The 20,735-nt window shown below is 38.7% G+C and overlaps 1 protein-coding gene across 1 annotated transcript in view; it reads right to left on the bottom strand.

Moving 5' to 3' along the window:
* The window catches only part of MACROD2 (mono-ADP ribosylhydrolase 2), a 2,149,518-nt gene that overhangs the window by 646,505 nt on the left and 1,482,278 nt on the right, over window positions 1-20,735 (bottom strand). The window lies entirely within an intron of this gene.

Here is a 20,735-nt window from a genome sequence, read left to right as displayed (position 1 = left end):
CCAAAGGACTTAGGACTCTGATGCTCACTCAGCACACAGCTCTGAGGGGCTGAAAGTGAAGGGTCAGGAGCAGGTGACAGGCTGTCTCTCCTCGTTGGCCCAGAACTACTCTCCATCATTCTGGTCCAGATATATCAAGCCTGGAAGAATCCCTTGTACACAGTGTGGTGGGCACTCAGGAAATAATTGTTGAATTCTGAATGAACAGACTATTAATATTAAATGAGTATTATCAGTGTCAATCAGGAGTAGCATTTAGTGGGCATCTATTGAATAAATGATTCGTTTTTAAACAGCTCATCCCCTTTATCTCTCCTGAAGCATTTAGTCTTCATAAGTTTAGTGTCACTCTCTGATTCCATGCTAAACTCTATGTAAGAGCCTTGTCTTTAACAGGTATGCTCGCCTAGGATATATCTCAGTTCCAAGTCCACATTTTCATCACTGATAATGACTTCTGGTTTATATCACAGGAGCTTCATGAAAGTCAAGTTACCTTCCCTAGAGAATGCAAACATCTTCCTGTGTCTGACCACAAAAAAATGAGGCTAAGGTCTAATTATTACTGGGAACATTCTTTTTTAAAAAAGAGGGCAGAGTACATTTCCTTTTATGAGTTCTTATATGATTTATCTGAATGCTGTGGTCATCCTTGATCCACAAGGGAATGGTTTCTGAAAACATGTGGATTCATTATTACCCCAAATTGTCTTTGGAAATGCTCAGAACAGTTTTAAACCAAGCCTTGTGTGGCAGGATTTAGCAGTTATATCCCAAATTTTCTTCTACTAGTGGAAATAATTGGAAAAATGTTACTCAAGATTAGGATTAAGGAAACAGAACTAAATAATACCTACCATTTATTATGGAAGGGTTCTCTGTGAACCAAATATAGCACTGAACACTTATGCATGTTTTTTTCATTTAATGTGCAAAGCAGCTCTGTTAGGTTAAATTATATTATCTCCATTTTACAGAGGAGGGGAAACCACAGCTCATAGAGATAAAATAATTAGAGTGAGAGATAGTATGTAAATCCCAGTGAGTGTGCATGCTCAGTCATATCCAACTCTTTGGAACACCATGGACTGTAGCCCACCAGGCTCCTCTGTCCATGGAATTTTGCAAGCAAGAATACTGAATGGGGTTGCCATTTCCTACTCCAGGGTGTCTTACCAATCCAGGGATTGAACTTACATGTCTTGCATTTCCTGTATTGGCAGGTGGATTCTTTACCACTGAGGCAACTAAGAAGCCCAAATTTCAGTGTAAGCAACTTCAAAGGCCCAAATCATCACAGGACATCGGGCACCTCCCAGGGACCTGACACATATTAACATTGTGAAAAGTGTATATTCAAATGGCCAAATAACTTAGAGTATCAGCTATATGACAGAGAAAAGACAAAGGAGAGATTTCCACAACCAAAGACAGAAAAGTTTGGTAACATATCCTTTCCCCAACTTTAAGAAAACCAAGTCATATTCTAGCTTGGGGTCATCATGGTTAGTACCAGTGTAATGCTCAGATAAAACAGCATTTCAAAGAAGTCAGTGGGATTGATTATTCTCCAATCATGCAAATCCAGTTGCTTTGTACTTCAGAATAACTGAAATATTTCAGTTATTCTGTCTCCATGTGACCCAATTTCATCAAACAAATTTATAGCATTCCAAGATAGCACCTGATTGTACATGTAGTTACCAAAAACAATAAGGGGATGATGGTCAAATTAACATGGTCAAGTTGGCTGACAAAAAGTTTGACAGACTTGCTATATCTATCATTACACAGTTGTGGCTTCTCAGAATAGAAACATGTCAGATGCAGAATAATCAAGTCCAGAAATCCATGTCAAATTGTACATCCTCTAATAACTTCAAAAGTAATAAAAAATTAAGCTGAGAACAAGAATTTCAGACTATATACAGTAAGTACAAAACACTCACAATCATTTGAATTAATCTTTACATCTAACTTAGTGGATGTTCAAAAGTAAGATATCTTTCAAAAAATTAAAAATGGATTTCAGTACCCTTCCACAACTTCAGTCTTTGAGAGTGCCAGCCTGTCTGCCCAAGAACAGATAAAATGAAGTGATATGAAGTCAGTTGCCCACTGTAAAAAGCAAGCTGAAATACAACTATAAAGCCTATGAAAGGGTAAGCAAATTTCACTTCCACAGCTCAGTGGATCTCAGTCCTGGCTAAACATTAGATTCTCCTAGGAGACTAAATAAATCCTGAAGCCCAGGTCACAGCCAAGACCAATCACATCAGAATTTCCAGGGGTAAGGTACAGGCACTAGATTATCTCTTATAGTTTATTTAGTTAGCTTCCCAGGTGATTGCAAAAGGCAGCCAAGATTGAAAACTGCTGTGTTAGGGAAATGGGTGAAAAAGAGGCCAATGTCAGATCTTCCTCTGGGGCTGCACTTCTGTAACTGGAAATGGGTTGCCATTTTCTTCTCTGGTGGATCTTCCCGATGCAAGGGTTGAACTTGCATCTCCTGCGTTGGCAGGTGTTTTTTTTTGTTTTTTTTTTAACCACTAAGCCACCAGGGAAACTCTGAGTTTACCTACCAGACGCAAAATCTGTACACCTGACCTCGAGGAGCTTGTGCTCTGTTATAGAATGTGATTCGTAACCACAAATAACTGATTACGACCACAGGTGAAAAGGGAAGTCACATTTGTGTCTCCAAGCAGCAAACCACGGCAGGGATACAAAAGAAAGACACATTCTTGGGGTAGATGATCAACAAGACTATTCAACGACATTCCTGGATGAGACAGTGTCTAGAGAAAGGTGTTCCCAGGGTAGGAACTGTGTAAGCAAAGGCCAGAAGTGCAGGAGTAGAAGACACATTTTAGGAAGAGGTGGGGCCTGAGTGATGTCAGGAGAATTAGATCGGGTGGTTCAAGAAGACTATTTTCTGTCTCAGATGCCCAAGCAGTTCTGTGATTCCCAGTATTTGCCTCGAGGATTCCCGTTGCCTGGCAATTACTGTCAGACACCACAGTGATCACTTAACACACATCCTTCCCCCAAACAGAATCGTTGAAAGCACATTTTTGCAGACACATCCTGCTGCAGAGAACCTGAGGAGGTCAACAGAGCTATCCCTTAGGCCTGTCTCGGTCTTTATTAAGCTCATAAAAGAGAGATTTCACAAAGCAGAAAGCTCATTTTTAGTTTACAGATTTATGAAGGGAGCCTGTCTGACTGGTGGAAATGTCAATCAACTCCTGTCTTCAGAAGTAAACTGAAATGAGAGGGCAGTCAGCATCTACAAGGTTGTAACCCACCTTGGGAAACTGAGCAGAGGCTGCCAGGGCATGAAAACCTGATAATGAAAGTGAATCTGCAATAAAAGCTTAAGTAATTAATTTATTCTTCAAAATATACATCACATTTCACAACTATAATTTCACAGGCTGCCCTTTATAAAAAGATTTTGACAGGCCTGACAGTTATTTGCTCAAAGTCTTATGATATTTCCCAAGAAGAATTCTCAAATACAAACCCATCAGCATTTGGGGTAAAGATAGCTTTGTATGGTTTATAGGAAGTGCAGTTACCCAAGGGTGTGTACATAAATCACACATCTGACGGGCTCACATGGTTTCATTCATCACTTGTTGAATATTCTGGGTTGCTCAGATGCTAAGATACTTTTATTCCTGCCCCTGATTACCTATATCCAATTTAAAACAGTGACAACTCATTAATCAGTCTCTAAAATCACTGTATAAGCTGACACTGACTAGAATTTCCATTAAATCAGATGACAGAAGGGGGACCAATATGTACACTCATTATCCACATAATCACTGGTTTGAAAGCAGTGCTGAGTACTCTACTAATATTCCATTAAATGGGCCCATTTGGTGACTGGTGAAATATTTCTCTACTACCAGGAAGCTAAATGTCTAAGAAAATGCACAAGAAGAAAGCCTCTAAATACCATAAGGATGTCATTCTTGCTGTTCGTTAAGTGAGGACCATCTGAAGCTAGCATTCCTGGGTTTAGTTACTGTTTTGACTGTGGTGGTCTATGTATGAACTTGAGCCAGTGGTTCAGGTGATCTGAATTTCTTCATCTGTAACAGTAACAACACTTATCCCACAGACTGTTCCGGGCATGAGATAGATTAAGATACACAGAGCAACTGACCTATTACAAGGCAGAAGGCACGAGGTAAATCCTTGGTTAGTAACCACCATCACTGTTAATAATCTTTTTTTATCCATGAAAGGTCATCTCCACAACTCAAAGTATTTCTGTGTAGGGCTGGGGCTGTGGTTTGAAATGTTAGACTGCTTCCCATGAAACAGGAAAGGTAAATCTTTAAAATATAAATGATAAATATACATGTGTATGTATGTATAACTAAATATATGCATATATGTGTGTTTGTGTGTGTAGAGTACACTGCTAGTTGCTCAGTCATGTCTGACTCTTTGTGACCCCATGGACTGTAGGCCAGCGCCAGGCTCCTCTGTCCATGGAATCCTCCAGGCAAGAATACTGGAGTGGGCTGCCATTTCCTTCTCCAGGGGATCTTCCCAACCCAGGGATTGAACCCAGGTCTCCTGGGTCTTTTGCATTTCTGGAAGATTCTTTACTGTCTGAGTTACCAGGGAAGTCCCTTGTGTATGTATACATATATACACAAATATGACTAATACATGTATAAATACCTACACACACAATCATGTCTGATGGACAGATAAGACTTAAAAGAGAGAGATCTTCATAATAACTCATCAATTTTCCTAAGTTAGAAACAGTTAGAAAAATGTTGTACACATTCAACTAACAGTGGCATAGTGTGTGTGTGTGTGTGTGTGTGTGTGTGTGCGCGCGCACATGCATGCACACACATGTATGTGTGTTGAGGAAAAGAAAATATTAATAACATTTGTTAGGGAGAGAGGATGGAAAGAGCAATGTTAGGGAAGGTTGTAAGGAAGGGAGAGTGGTTTAGATATCTTACCATTGAAAACTGACAAAGATCTTACAACCTGCAGCTAAGAATGCTTTAAAAATGATTAAACTAATAATACTGCTCTTACTAAAGATACAGCTGAACAAACATATGATAATCAAAGCACACAAAAATGATTAAAAGGCTTTGGCCATAACTGTTTGTCAACTGAAAACCTCACCTAACACTCATAGCCTGTATTGGCAATTGGCTAGGGACAAGCCCTCCCAACTGCTCAACATACCCCAGAAACCCAAAATTAATTGTTAAAGCAGAGTAATGGCCTGGTGCATAAGGCTGAGATTATGCTTCAGATACAGGTCAATGTTAGAAGAGCCAATGACTGCAGGTCTAACATCCAGATTCTAGCACAAGCATTAGAGTTGCTTATGGATTTCCCAATATTGGGTCTTCATGCCCCTCAGCCAATGAGACAACTAGAGAGACTGATATAACCAGGAAAGCAAAATTTGCATTCTTCAGACCAAAGGCTTACTGGGCAGACTGAGGGCTTTGATGAATGTTCATTATACATTATATAATTGTAGACACTGCCTCCCAAATCACGGCCCCTTTTTTAGTAGAACAGAGGGATGTTTCTCCGAGTACTGCCCTTTAACACAGAGAAGCAAGGGCTGCTTCCAGGTGCACCTCTGAAGAATAAGGCTGAGTTTTCATCTCAACTCTGTTCTTTCCTAAGTCAGTTACTAAACTCTCAGAATCTCAGATCCCTCATCTGTATACTGGGGATAATGGTACTGATCTATCAAGACTGTAGTGAGGATTAGAAAAGACACTAGTATATCAGGAAAAATTATAGGTAACCGAGAGATAGTAGGCAACATCATTAACTTTAAGGTAAATGCCAGTTCAGTTGGTATATAACCATTTTAATCTAAACTGTAATATTCAACATGATATAAAACATTTTTAGGGACAAAGCAAATAACTCAATGTTTGGAATGGCTAAATTAGTTGTGAAAGTGTTAGTTGCTCAGTCGTGTCTGACTCTTTGTGACCCTGTGGACGGTAGCCTACCAGGCTCCTCTGTCCATGGAATTTCCCAGGCAAGAATACTGGAGTGGGTAGCCATTCTCTTCTGCAGGGGATCTCCCAGAACCAGGATCGAACCCGTGTGCCCCATTCTGCAGGCAGGTTCTTTACCATCTGAGCCACCGGGGAAGCCCCTGTACTTCCTGGTAAAATTTTATTTAAATAAGAGATGAGAGGCCTGGGTGTGGGGATGGGGGAGAGGTTCAACTAATGAGCCATGATTCAATAAGCACTGGGATTTTCAGATAACTGGAGTAGGTTTAGGAAATTATAATATGTCTTTCTCAGAGAGAGAAAGGGAGAAATAGCAATTGATTTACATCTTTTCACAAGTAATTTTTTTTTTTTCCTGCATAAAGAAGCTAATCATCAGGACAATTTCAAATCGTGTACCCTGAGGAAAAATCACACAGCAGTGCCTGGATGCTGTGTTCATGGTCTGAATTCTATGTGACTCTAGACAAGTCACTGACACTTTCAGGTTGGTGCTGGGAAATTCTCCGCTATAATTTGGACCTCAGAACAATCTCCATTTTTTTCTATTAACTTGAGCTAAGAAATAGAATCTCTAGTCCTAAATACATATGAGAACATGTGGCTTTTCTTTTTTAGTTAGTACTAGAGATGAAATGTTTTAAACCTGGCTTTAAAAAGTTATAAAACCCCACATTTTAATTATATCTTATTTCTACTTAGTTATCTGGGAGAGGTGAAATAGAAAATTTAGAGAAAATGATCCAATACAAGCATCTGGTCTGAACAGTGATCACTTTTCCTAGCAATTAATACATTTCACTACCAACCTATAAGACCCTGACCCCTCTTTTGTGAAAGCTACATGTCATAGCTGTGAATGCCACTGTCCACAGTTATAAGAACATTATTACTCTTGCTTGATTCAATTTGAGCATCTTGAGCATTTCAGAGGGGACATAAAAAAATACACTCTTAAACTTAGGATGGATAACATCAGAAACATTCCATCACATAACCTGGCTGTCTTTTACAAAGAATGAGCACTCCAAAATATGATTTTCTCTTGGGTATACTGCAGGGCAGGGAAAGAGAGTTGACTTTTCATTTATCTTTCACTATTATACCACTTCTTATTGTCAGCATCTTCCTCTTAGGATCTTCCCACCCTTTTAAAATTATTCTAGTCCAAGAAAGTATTTGTTAGAATTACATCTAAAATAAGACTAATTAGGCCTGAGTGATGGGCTGAGAAGATTTCCTATGGGTAAAGCTTATGAAATATATTAGAGGGACTGGGGAGATAGATGAAGAACATTTTTAAAGGTATCTTCAGTTTTATGGTTAAATGTTGAAGAGAAAATTGCCTGGTAAGTGAACTGTAATGAGTGGAAAGGGCTAGATACCTCCCTACCCAGCAGATGAATGACAGACCATAGACAAGCAGCAAGCATAGACAGACAGACACCCTCATTTGGAGCTTACAATGGACCTCAGCCAATTTCCAGAAGGTCAGACACAGCATCCCTCTCCAGGGTTCCCATGGGCAGTCTCATATGCCACTGCCCAGAGCCTCTTCCTCAGCAGGATGAAACTCTTCCCTCATCATCTGCAGCACAGATTGGTCAGGTCCCTGGCGGACCCAAGGAAGCCCTGTTCAGATCAGCCGAATTTCGAGCTGCAGGGAGCGGTTTGCTTATGGGTGGTGGTGACAGGCAAACCACAGTGTCCCTGCCTTCAGTCTAACAGGGTGAGTTGAAAGATTCGGCTGTCAGACCAGCGTGAGGCCTCATTTTTCTTCCCTGCCGCGTAGGGTGCCCCTCGCTGCAGACAACATTTGATTGTGATTAATTTGTCAGGGATGGCTGTACAATGGAAATGGAGAAATGGATTGCCAATTACAGCTGGTCTTTTCTGACTGCTTGGCAGACGAGGGCCTTGCTGCTGGGCTGACAGCCCTAGAGCACAGCAGATGTAGACTGGGGGGGAAGGAACCCATTTTCCAGTGAGTTTTAAAGATGAGGACGGGGTCAAGGTGACTCATTTTTTTATATACTTGCTGACGCCTGGCCTGGCATTTTTGGCAAGCACCACAGGAAGGAAAGCTACTCTGAGATTTGCTTTTTATTCTGTTGATTTAAAATGCTTTATACTTTTGATTTCAGTCTTAACAGCACAAGTGAAAGGTGTGAAGGAGTCCATTCCATATTTTACACCGAAAATGCCCCAAGGGAAGCAGCATCTCCGATGCCCTCTGAAATGTTTCCAACTTGCTAATAATGGTGGGCACATGACAGGTGTGCCATCATTTCTTCCCCTTTTAGTTCCAAAAGACAATATGTAATTGCATGTTGATAACCATCACTAAATAATTTGTGACTTACCTCTTCATGGAAGAGATGACCTTCTATAACTTAAAAATTGTCCCAAGGGGGGAAAAAAGTCGCACAGTCACGTCCAACTCTTTGAGATCCCATGGACTGTACCCTGCCCGGCTCCTCTGTCCATGGGATTCTCATGCTAAGAGTATTGGAGTTGGTTGCCATTTCCTTCTCCAGGGGATCTTCCCAACCCAGTGATCAAAACCAGGCCTCCTGCATTGTGTGCGGATTCTGAGCCACTAGGGTAGTCAGCAAATGAGGAAATGTCTTTAGTTGTCAAGCCCAATGGACCTCATAATCAGATATGCTTTCAGATAGTGAATGAAATGGACTCAATCACACTTGTAGAAAACTGTCACCAAACTGACATCAATATTTATAATTCTAAGGAATCTCACTGTACCTCAGAAATACTTGAACTACAATTTGTGAAGGGTTGCACAATTAATTTATTCTCACATTACATGATTTGCTCATTTGGAGGGGCAGGGGTAGGCAAAATGGATCTTGTTTTTGTGGAAAAATCTCAGTGTCACTGTCTTGTAAAGAACAGATGAAAAAATAAACACAATTATTTCAATGACAAGAAGATTAAAAAAAGAAAACCTTACCCTAAAATTTCCTAGTAGCTATATTAAAACTGCATGAGATATAGATGCACACTTATTACATTTTCTCACATCCATACAAAAGAGCAGACACACATAATAGGTGATATATTTCCTATTATCTATTATAATATATATTTGTCTATATATATATATAGACACACATAGAGAAATATATAAGTATTATGATATATACTTACAAACAATAATATTAGAAAGTATTACTTTGAAATTATCAATTCTAGAGAAATTTAAAAAGCTAGGAATTATTTATGAAAGAAATGGGAAATATTTAAATAGATGGTTGTTTAAAGTCATGTATATCCCCAAAACCTTTGAGCAATTCATACTTTTCTTTAAATCAGTACAGACACATAGGTACAAATATGTAATTATACTTTTTATATTAAAATATATACTACTTCTCATTCAATACCTTAAGCATAAAAGGACTTTATTGTATGTATATGCATATGCATATATCCACAGGCTTATACACACATGCATATCTGTATGCATACACATATGCTATGCAGTGCATGTGCTATATAGTACATATATATGTATGTATATATACCTATATATGTGTGTGGTGCATGTATGTGTCTGAGTGATATTTATGTATGTACACAAACATATACAGAAAGAGGTGGCTTAACATACATGTTTCTGTGCTTGAAATGTAGCTAGCTCACTGAGAGTAAGTCGGGGAGAATTTTTAAAACTGTCTTGAAATGGGAAGGCCTTCCTAAGTTGGAAGCTATCAATATGAAGAAAAAGACTGATAAGTTTAGTTACATTTATAGGCTTTATAGTCAGTGAATTTTTTTTTTTTTGAAAATGCACAAGGAATTCAATAATGGTTGCCTCTCAAGAGAGATATTAGCAGTTTTACATGGGGAGAGTTTTTCTTTAAACTTGATAACCTTATATATGGCTTTATTGTTTTTTTGCTTTGTGCATGCATTATGTTAATGGTAAAAGCACAACATTTAAAAGCGTCCCTCAATCTCCCATTCTCTTTGGTAACACTAGTGCAATATAAGTGTTCAGATACTCTAGCCATATTTTTTCACTAGTCTTCTAAACCTGGGGTGGTGACCATAAATCTTCCAATAACTTATTAGCCAAAGCAAAGTGGGGATCTGTGTGATTCACTTCATTGTCATGGGTATTCATTTGCCATGTTCCATACTAGATATACTAGACATGGAACATGTTCCATGTTCCATACTAGACATACTAGACTAGTGAAAGGCAAAGGAGAAAAGGAAAGATATACCCACTGGAATGCAGAGTTCCAAAGAATAGCAAGGAGAGATAAGAAAGCCTTCCTCAGTGATCAGTGCAAAGAAATAGAGGAAAACAATAGAATGCTAAAGACTAGAGTTCTCTTCAAGAAAATTAGAGATACCAAGGGAACATTTCATGCAAAGACGGGATCAATAAAGGACAGAAATGGTACGGACCTAAAAGAAGCGGAAGATATTAAGAAGAGGTGGAAAGAATACACAGAAGAATGATACAAAAAAGATGTTCATGACCCAGATAATCACGATGGTGTGATCACTCACCTAGAGCCAGACATCCTGGAATGCAAAGTCAAGTGGACCTTAGGAAGCATTACTATGAACAAAGCTAGTGGATGTGATGGAATTCCAGTTGAGCGTTTAAAATCCTAAGAGATGATGCTGTGAAAGTGCTGCACTCCATATGTCAGCAACTTGGAAAACTCAGCAGTGGCCACAGGACTGAAAAAGGTCAGTTTTCATTCCAATCCCAAAGAAAGGTAATGCCAAAGAATGCTGAAACTACTATACAATTGCACTCATCTCACACGCTAGCAAAGTAATGCTCAAAATTTTCCAAGACAGGCTTTAACTGTGAACTTCCAGATGTTCAAGGCTGGATTTAGAAAAGACAGAGGAACCAGAGATCAAATTGTCAACATCTGTCAGATCACTGAAAAAGCAAGAGAGCTCCAGAAAAAAATTTACTTATGTTTTATTGATTATGCCAAAGTGTTTGACTGTGTGGATCACAACAAACTCTGTAAAATTCTTAAAGACATGGGAATACCAGACCACCTGACCTGCCTCTTGAGAAATCTATATGCACGTCAGGAAGCAACAATTAGAACTGGACATGGAACAACATACTGGTTCCAAATAGGGAAAGGAATACATCAAGGTTGTATATTGGCACCCTGTTCATTTAACTTGTATGCAGAGTACATCATGAGAAATGCTGGACTGTATGAAGCACAAGCTGGAATTAAGGTTGCCAGGAGAAATGTCAATTACCTCAGATATGCAGATGATACCACCCTTATGGCAGACAGTGAAGAAGAACTTAAGAGCCTCTTGATGAGGGTGAAAGAGGAGAGTGAAAAAGGGCTTAAAACATTCAGAAAACTTAAAACATTCAGCATTGAGAAAACTAAGATCATGGCATCCAGTCCCATCACTTCATGGAAAATAGATGGGGAAACAGTGGAAACAGTGACAGACTTTATTTGGGGGGGCTTCAAAATCACTGCAGATAGTGATTGCAGCCATTAATTTAAAAGATGCTTGCTCCTGAGAAGAAAAGTTATGACCAACCTAGACAGCATATTAAAAAGCAGAGACATTACTTTGCCAACAAAGGTCCATCTGGTCAAGGCTATGGTTTTTCCAGTAGTCATGTATGGATGTGAGAGTTGGACTGTGAAGAAAGCTGAGCACAGAAGAACTGATTTGAACTGTGGTGTTGGAGGAGACTCTTGAGAGTCCCTTGGACTGCAAGGAGATCCAACCAGTCCATCCTAAAAGAAATATCAGTCCTGAATATTCATCAGAAGGGCTGATGCTGAAACCAAAACTCAAATACTTTGGCCACCTGATCTGAAGAACTGACTCAGAGGAAAAGACCCTGATGCTGGGAAAGATGGAAGGTGGGAGGAGAAGGGGCTGACAGAGGATGAGACGGTTGGATGGCATCACTGACTCAATGGACAAGAGTTTGAGTAAACTCTGGTAGTTGGTGATGGACGGGGAGGCCTGGCATGCTGCAGTCCATGGGGTTGCAAAATCGGACATGACTGAGTGACTGAACTCAACCGATAGTAGACATTGAGGGGACAGGTATGCTCACTGGTAACTAAGAATTTAGACACTAGTGAATTGCTATGTTTGGAAGTAGGGATGAAAATATGAATTAGTGCATCTAATGACTAACTTTTTAGACAAATTCTGAGGGTCAACAACCTGTCATTAGACAGTTGACTTATCTGCTCTGAGTAATCCCACAATCTTAGGGATTATCCTCTAAGAGGAAAGATGACCATTTGCATAAATGTTACCCTAGGATAACCACAAGAAGGATCTACATAAACAGCAAACCCTGGCTCTTTATAAAAATTTTAATAGAAAAACACTTATTCGGTTACGTGTACTATAAGAAAAGAAAAAAAAAATCTTAGAATGAGACATAAAGACTCTAACTTATTATACTGTCCATGTTCAAGATCTGTTATTTTCTGTTTGATTTTTTTGGTACTTATAATTCATATTCTCAATGAGAAAATATTATACATTTTAATTCTGTTGTGTGGTGAAACCTCAAGGAGATTTGATTTATAACAAATGTAGAGCATAGAGCTTCTTCTATTTTTTTTTTTAAACAGGAAAATGCATGCATTCATTTAACAAGAATTTACTCTTCAAACATTTGTCAGGCACTGTGCTGGGAGCTAGGGACTGAGGGATGAGCAAACCCAGATGCTAACACTGATAAAATAAAAGCCCAATAAACATAAGCTGCAGCTGTAAAGAGGACTATGAAAGGGACTCATGGAGTGCCATGAGTGCCGGTGATAAGAAGGTTTGGTCTGATCAAGGAGGTCAGGGAAAGCATGCCTGCTGGTGCTGGTTAGCCAGCTGAAGACAGGGAGGTAGGGGTTCTCCAGACCCTGGGCACAAACGGCAGAGCAGAAGCCTGGGGGAAAGGACGGGAAGGTGGCCACTGGCATGGGGAGCAGAGATCCAGGCAAAGCCAGGCACCAGATGAGGCCAGGAGAAGAACCCAAGACCATGTCGATATTTTTATCTTCATCCCAAGAGAAATTTCTTAGAATCTGGATTGGGTTCCCAGAAATACTTCTCTACTACAGCGATCTCTCCTGTCTTCCACCTCCCAAGCAGTCAGTATGGTAATTCTGTACCTCTTCATCATTAGCAGTGAGTTACAAACCTACAGCAGGGTATCCAAGGAAACGGAGTTGGAGGTGGCAGAATAGAAACCTAAGAGTTCTAGGGATGGGAACTGGAGGATGGATGAGGTCAGGGCTTCTTATTAAGGAAAATGCTTGGGCTTTTTTTCACTTTCAGCTTTAATGATATATAACTGGAATGTAACACTTTCTAAGTTTAAGGTATACAACCAAGTGACTTTAAATATGTATTTATTGCAAAATGATTACCACAGTCAGACTAATTAACATATCCATCACCTCACAGAGTTACGACTGTGCATGTGTGTGGTGCGGACTTTTAAATATCCAATAAGGTGCTGTTAACACAATTGCAAGACTGTTATTGTTAACATAGCCCCAGAATTTATTCACTTTATAACTGGAAGGTTCTACTCTTTGACCACTTACACCCATTTCCCTAACCCACCAACCTCTTCCCCTGGCAAAAAAAAATCTGTTAGGTTTCATTTAGTTTGTTTTATTAGATTCCACCAATAAGTGAGATCAGATAGTCTTCCCCTGTCTGACTTATTTTATTCAGCATAGCAGTCTCAAGGTCTACTCATGCTGAAAGAAATGACAGGATTTTCTTCTTTTTATGACTGAATAACATAACCATTACAAATTTAAACTTTCTTAATAAAAATAAATGCAAAAAAACTAAACTTTCTTTATCCGATCATGCATTGATGGACACAAATTATTTCCATGTTTGGCTATTGTAAATAATGCATTGATGGACACAGAGGTGCTTGTATTTCTTTGAGATAGTAATTTTATTTCCTTCAAGTATATACCCAGAAGTGGAATTACTGGATCATACTGTAGTTCTTAATGTTTTGAAAAGTCTTCATACTGTTTCCCTTAGTGGGTGCACCAACTTAAATTCCCAGCAACAACGCACAACTGCTCTCTTTGCTTTCTTAACAACACCTGTTATTTTTAGTCTTTTTGATAACAGCCATTGTAACAACTGTGAGGTTAACTTCACTGTGGCTTTCATTTGTGTTTCGCTGATGATTAATGATATCGAGCCCCTTTTAATATAACTGTTGGCCGTTTCTATGTATGTATTTTTATGCCAGTGCCATACTGTTTTGATTATTATAGCTTTGCAATATAGTCTGAAATCAGGAAACATGAGTCTTTCAAGATTTCTTCAGCTATTCAGAGTGTTTTGTGGTTCCACACAAATTTTATTATTTTTTCTATTCCTGTAAAATGCTTTTGGCATCCTGATAGGGATTACACTGAATTTACAGATTATTTGGGGCAATATGAACATTTTAGTAATATTAATTCTTCCAATCAGTGAACATGAGATGCCTTTCAGTTTATTTGTGTCTTCTTCAATTCTTTGAAGAATCTTATAGTATTCAGTGTTCAGTCATTTCATCTAATTTATTCCTATTAAATAAATATAAAGTTTATCTTTGTGATGTTTCTGTAAGTGGGATTGTTTTATTTATTTCTTTTTCAGATAATTTGCTGTTAGCATACAGAAACACAACATATTTTTGTGTAGTGATACTGTATCCTGCAACTTTACTAAATCCATTTACTAGGTATAGTGAATTTGGCAATAAGCAATACATGATCTGAGCCACAGTCAGCTCCCAATCTTGTTTTTCCTGACTGTACTGAGCTTCTCCATCTTTGGCTACAAAGAATATGATCAGTCTGATTTTGATATTGACTGTCTGGTGATGTCCATGTGTAGAGTCTTCTCTTGTGTTGTTGGAAGAGGGTGTTTGCTATGACCAGTGCATTCTCTTGGCAAAACTATGTTAGCCTTTGATCTGCTTTGTTTCAACTCCAAGGCCAAATTTCCCAGTTACTCCAGGTGTTTCTAGACTTCCTACTTTTGCATTCCAGTCCCCTATAGTGAAAAGGACATCTTTTTGGGGTGTTATTTCTAGAACGTCTTGTAGGTCTTCATAGAACCATTCAACTTCACCTTCTTCAGCATTACTGGTTGGGGAATAGACTTGGATTACTGTGATATTGAATGGTTTGCTGAGATCATTCTGTTGTTTTGGAGATTGCATCCAAATATTGCATTTCAGGCTCTTTTGTTGACTATGATGTTGATTACCCCATTTCTTCTAAGGGATTCTTGTCCATAGTAGTAGATAAAATGGTCATCTGAGTTAAATTCACCCATTCCAAACCAACATCCAATGAATCATTGAAAAAGCAAGAGAGTTCCAGAAGAATATCTATTTCTGCTTTATTGACTATACCAAAGTCTTTGACTGTGTGGATCATAACAAACTGTGGAAAATTCTTAAAGACATGGGAATACTACACAATCTTACCTGCCTCCTGAGAAATTTGTATGCAGGTCAAGAAGCAAGAGTTAGAACTGGACATGGAAAAACAGACTGGTTCCAAATCAGGAAAGGAGTTTGTCATGGCTGTAATTGTCACCCTGCTTATTTAACTTATATGCAGAGTACATCATGAGAAATGCTGGGCTGGATGAACCACACACTGGTATCAAGACTGTCAGGAGAAATATCAATAAACTCAGATATGCAGATGACATGTTCCTTATGGCAGAAAGTGAAAAAGCACTAAAGAACCTCTTAATGAGGTGAAAGAGGAGAGTGAAAAAGTTGGCTTAAAACTCCACATTCAGAAAACTAAGATCATAGCATCCAGTCCCATCACTTCACGGCAAATAGATGGGGAAACAATGGAAAAGTGACTGACTTTATTTTTGGGGGCTCCAAAATCACTGCAGATGGTGATTGTAGCCATGAAATTAAAAGACACCCATTCCTTGGAAGAAAATTTATGACCAACCTGGACAACATATTAAAAAGCAGAGACATCACTTTGCCAACAAAAGTCTGTCTAGTCAAAGCTATGGTTTTTCCAGTAGTCATGTATGGATGTGAGAGTTGAACTATAAACAAAGCTGAGCGCCAAAGAATTTATGCTTTTGAACTGTGATGTTGGAAAAGACTCTGAGAGCCCCTTGGACTGCAAAGAGATCCAACCAGTCCATCCTAAAGGAAATAAGTCCTGAATATTCAGTGGGAGGACTGATGCTGAAGCTGAAACTCCAATACTTTGGCCACCTGATGCAAAGAACTGACTCCTTGGAAAAAGACCGTGATGCTGGGAAAGATTGAAGGCAGGAGGAGAAGGGGACGACAGAGGTTGACATGGTTGGATTGCATCACCCACTGGATGGACATGAGTATGAATAAACTCTGAGAGTCGGTGATGGATAGGGAAGCCTGGCGTGCTGCAGTCCATGGGGTCACAAAGAGTCAGACACAACTGAATGACTGAACTGAACTGAGCTATAGTGAAATTGTGTGGTACCTGCAACTTTACTAGATCCATTTACTAGCGGTAACAATTTTGTTTTTGGTTTTTGTTATTTATTTTTTTTTTTTTTTGGTTTGGTGTAGTGTTTAGGATTTTCTATGTCATCTGTGAATGGACTATTTTACTTCTCTCTTTTCAATTTGGATATCTGTTAGTCCTTTTTCTTGTCTGATTATTCTAGCTAGGACTTCTGGTATGATGCTGAATATGAGTAGTGAGAATGGACACCTGGTTTTGTTTCTGATCTCAGAGGAAAATCTTTCAAACTTTCACAGCTGAATATGATGTTCGGCTTCCACATATAGCATATGTTCATATATAGCATATAGCATAGGCTTTCACATATGTAGGGCTTTTCACATATAGCTTTTATTATGTTGAAGCATGTATGTTCCTTCTGTACTCTGTTGAATTTTTATCATGAATGAATGTTGAATTTTGTCAAATACTTTTTCTGCACTAGTTGACATGACTATGTGATATTTTGTCTTTCCTTCTATTAATGTGATGTATCACATTTACTGATTTGCAAATGTTGAACTTTCCCTGCATCCCAAGGATGAATCTAACTTGATTATGTTACATGCTTTTTTTTAATGAGATTTTAATTTAGTCTGCTAGCATTCTGTTGAGAATTTTTGCACTTATATTTGTCAGGGAAATTGGCCTGTACTTTTCTTTTCATATAGCATCCTTAGCTGACTTTGGTACCAGGGTAACGCAGGTCTTGTAAAATGAGTTTGGGAGTGTTTCTCCTTTACAATTTTCTGGAAGAATTTGAGAAATATTGGAGCTCATTCTTTAAATATTTGCCAGAATTCACTAGTGAAACCATCTGGCTAAGAGTGTTTCTTTGTTGAGAGGTTTTGATGGCTGATTCACACTCCACAGGTTTTTTTTTTTTTTTTTTATTTCTTCATAATTTAATTTTGGTAGAATGTATGTTTCTAAGAGTTTATCCATTTATTCTATGTTTGCAATTGTTGATGTACAGTTTCTCATACTAGTCTCATGATCTTTTTTATTTCTGAGGTATCAGTTGTAATGTCTCCTCTTTTGTTTGTAATTTTATTTATTTGGGGTCCTTTTTTTCTCCCTGGTTAGTCCTGCTCAAAGATTGCCAATCTTGTTTTACCTCTTCAAAGAACTGACTCTTGGTTTTGCTAATCTTCTCTGCTGTTGGTCTAATCTTTATTATTTCCCTTCTACAAACTTTGTGCTTTTTTTTTTCTTTTTAGGTCCTTGAAGTGTAAAGTTTCTAGGTGAATATGTGTGTGATACATATACAGAGTAATTTTCACAGTTACTTTTTGTCAGAGACATTGCTAAGTGATCTACTTTCATTGTTATTGTTGTTTATTCACTAAGTTGTGTCTAACTCTTTTGCGACCCTATGGACTATAGTCCACCAGGCTCCTTGGTCCATGGAATTTCCCAGGCAAAAATACTGGAGTGTGTTGCCATTTCCTTCTCCAGAGGATTTTCCCAACCCAAGGATAGAAACTGCATCTCCTGCGTTGGCAAGTAGATTCTTTACCACTGTTCCACCTAGGCACCAATTTGATCCCTGCGTTGGGGATATCCCCTGGAGAAGGAAATGGTAACCCACCCCAGTATTCTTGCCTGGAAAATCTCATGGACAGAGGAGTCTGGCAGGCTACAGTCCACAGCATTGCAAAGAGTCAGACACTATTGAGAGTGCATGAACACATGCACACACAAGATGTAAAGTTAGGTTGTTTATCTAAGATGTTTCTTTATGCTGCAGTTATTGCTTAAAAAAAACCTTCCCACTTCAATGTGCTTTTGCTGCATCCTTCAAACTTTGATACGTCTTTCCATTTTCATTTGTCTCAAGATTTTTTTTCCCCCTTTGGATTTCTTCTTTGTTGTTCACAAAAGTGTAGTTTAATTTTCATGTATTTGTAAAATATCCAGCTTTCCGCCTGTTACCAATTTCTAGTTTCATTATATTCATTACATTATATCAATTTCTAGTTTCCTCCTGTTATCAATTTGCAATGCATGAAAATGAAAAGTGAAAGTGAGGTCGCTCAGTTTTGTCCGACTCTTAGCGACCCTATGGACTGCAGCCTACCAGACTCCTCCGTCCATGGGATTTTCCAGGCAAGAGTACTGGAGTTACATATGTCTTATTCTAGAATGTGTTCTCTGTGCATTTGACATGAATGTGCATTATGTTGCTATTGGATGGAAAGTTCTCTATATGTCTTTTAGGTCCCTTTGGTCTATAGTGACCTGAAAATATCTTTGGATTTCACATGGTCCTAGGCCAACCTCCACTCAACTCCTTTGTTTTCTTTAAAGGTCATGAAGGACAGAGCCATCATCTCTTACCACCAATCATTTCCCCAGTAGTCTCATTCCTACCTCACTCCACTGTAGAATGCACAAGAGTTTCAATTGTCTTATCCTTTTTTCCTAATGCTTGAGGTAAACACATGGTTTCCTGGGTTTCCTGAGAATCAGTGCCATTTGCAGACAAGAAAATACACTGAGATATAAAAGATCAAGATCAGTTTTTCCACATGGAAGTTTCATTGGGCACTACACTTCTGCCTTGGAAGGAAAGCTGTATAAAGATTTTGATGGTAGGAAATGCTATGGAGGCTGGGAAAGTGATCAAGGTTGCCCTTGGTCTGACAGGAGGTTGGAGGGAGCTTGGTAGGAAAATTATTAGGAAAATCCCCATATTTCCACTTTACTTCTCACTAGAAACAATTCTGAGACTATTGCCCCATTTAAGATAAGCAATGCATTGTCTCAAGTGAGAAGCAGAAGTAGCTGGTAGTGAAAGGGATGGGAACAAACACTGGATGTAAAGACCAGGAAAGCAAAGGATGCTCTTGAACACAAATTGGGCTGCACACGCTAGCCAATCCTGTAGCCATCCTTCTTCCACCTGACAATAGCTGTCCTGCCATGAAATTATCAATCCACTCGCTCTAGCTTCTTGGCATTTCTATAACATCTTGTTACTCTTCTCCTTCACCAACTTCTCATGTTCACCGTATTTTCTACTTCTTACCTTATCCCACAGCTGGACAGGTAGTGTGGAGTGAGATCTCTTGGGAGAAAGGCTAGACTAGGAAACCTCCTAAACACCCATATGTCTTCATGCATACACACACACAGTCATACACACAACACACTACTCTTAGGTGACAATATGCCTTTAACATGTGCAGATAACTTAAAAAAGCATTTGAAGTCAAGTATTTTTACATTTCTCAGATCCTTGATGCATACACTTATTTTATCCTAGCAATGAGGTCTATTTTCATTGTTTTATGAAGGATGAAAAAAACTGATGAGTCCTCAATTCCTTCTATATACAACATGAGAAAACAATACTCTGTGCACTTGTCTTTCTTTTTCACTATGGATCTATAGATGAATGATTAAAACATTTGCAAAACTGAAAAAAATATTGAGAGGCAATAATTTAGAATGGTAACCATTCCCCATGGCAGTGCCAACAGATGTTTTCAGCTTGCTACAGGATTCAAAATTTGTGGACACTCATGAGCTGCTGGTGATCACATTCATAGGTTCCTGTAATTATATGCAAGAGCTGGCATTTGTAAGTTTGGTTGAATGCCTGGCTTTTAAACTGGAGCATTGGTGGTGTGCCATAGGAACAATAAACCACAGAATGGGCACCTTCCTGAGGGTTAATTTTACATGAAGATTTATTGGAAGAGGTTTATACAATTACATAACAGGTAACTAATTTAGAGTTTTTATTTACGGAAATAGATTTTATTTATGCTTTAGAGTACAATGTGAGATTTCAACTAAAATAAGAAAAATCCTCACTTGCATAGGCAAAGCCCTGGGACCTCAAGGATACAGATGCATCAAACTTTATCTTTAAAGGGATTTTGATAATATAATGGAAGAAGAACTGATATGATACAATGAGAGTTGAATGTGCAGTTACTTTCTATATTATCTCAGTCTTTACAAGTTACTGATAGTGAATCCAATGGCCTGGGATAGCATGATTCTTATTAAAAGGATTTGACTGGGAAAAAGCTTAGATAGAAGAAAAGGGGTTGGAACAGGGTCATAGAGGAAGTATAGGAGTCATGACCCTTATTGGGGTGTCCTTGGGACTTAGTTCTAAAAG

The sequence above is a fragment of the Muntiacus reevesi genome, chromosome 2, assembly GCF_963930625.1.
Source record: "Muntiacus reevesi chromosome 2, mMunRee1.1, whole genome shotgun sequence".
Classification (NCBI taxonomy): Eukaryota; Metazoa; Chordata; class Mammalia; order Artiodactyla; family Cervidae; genus Muntiacus; species Muntiacus reevesi.
Note: the sequence above shows the minus strand (reverse complement) of the source record. Positions and strands in the feature narration are given on the sequence as shown.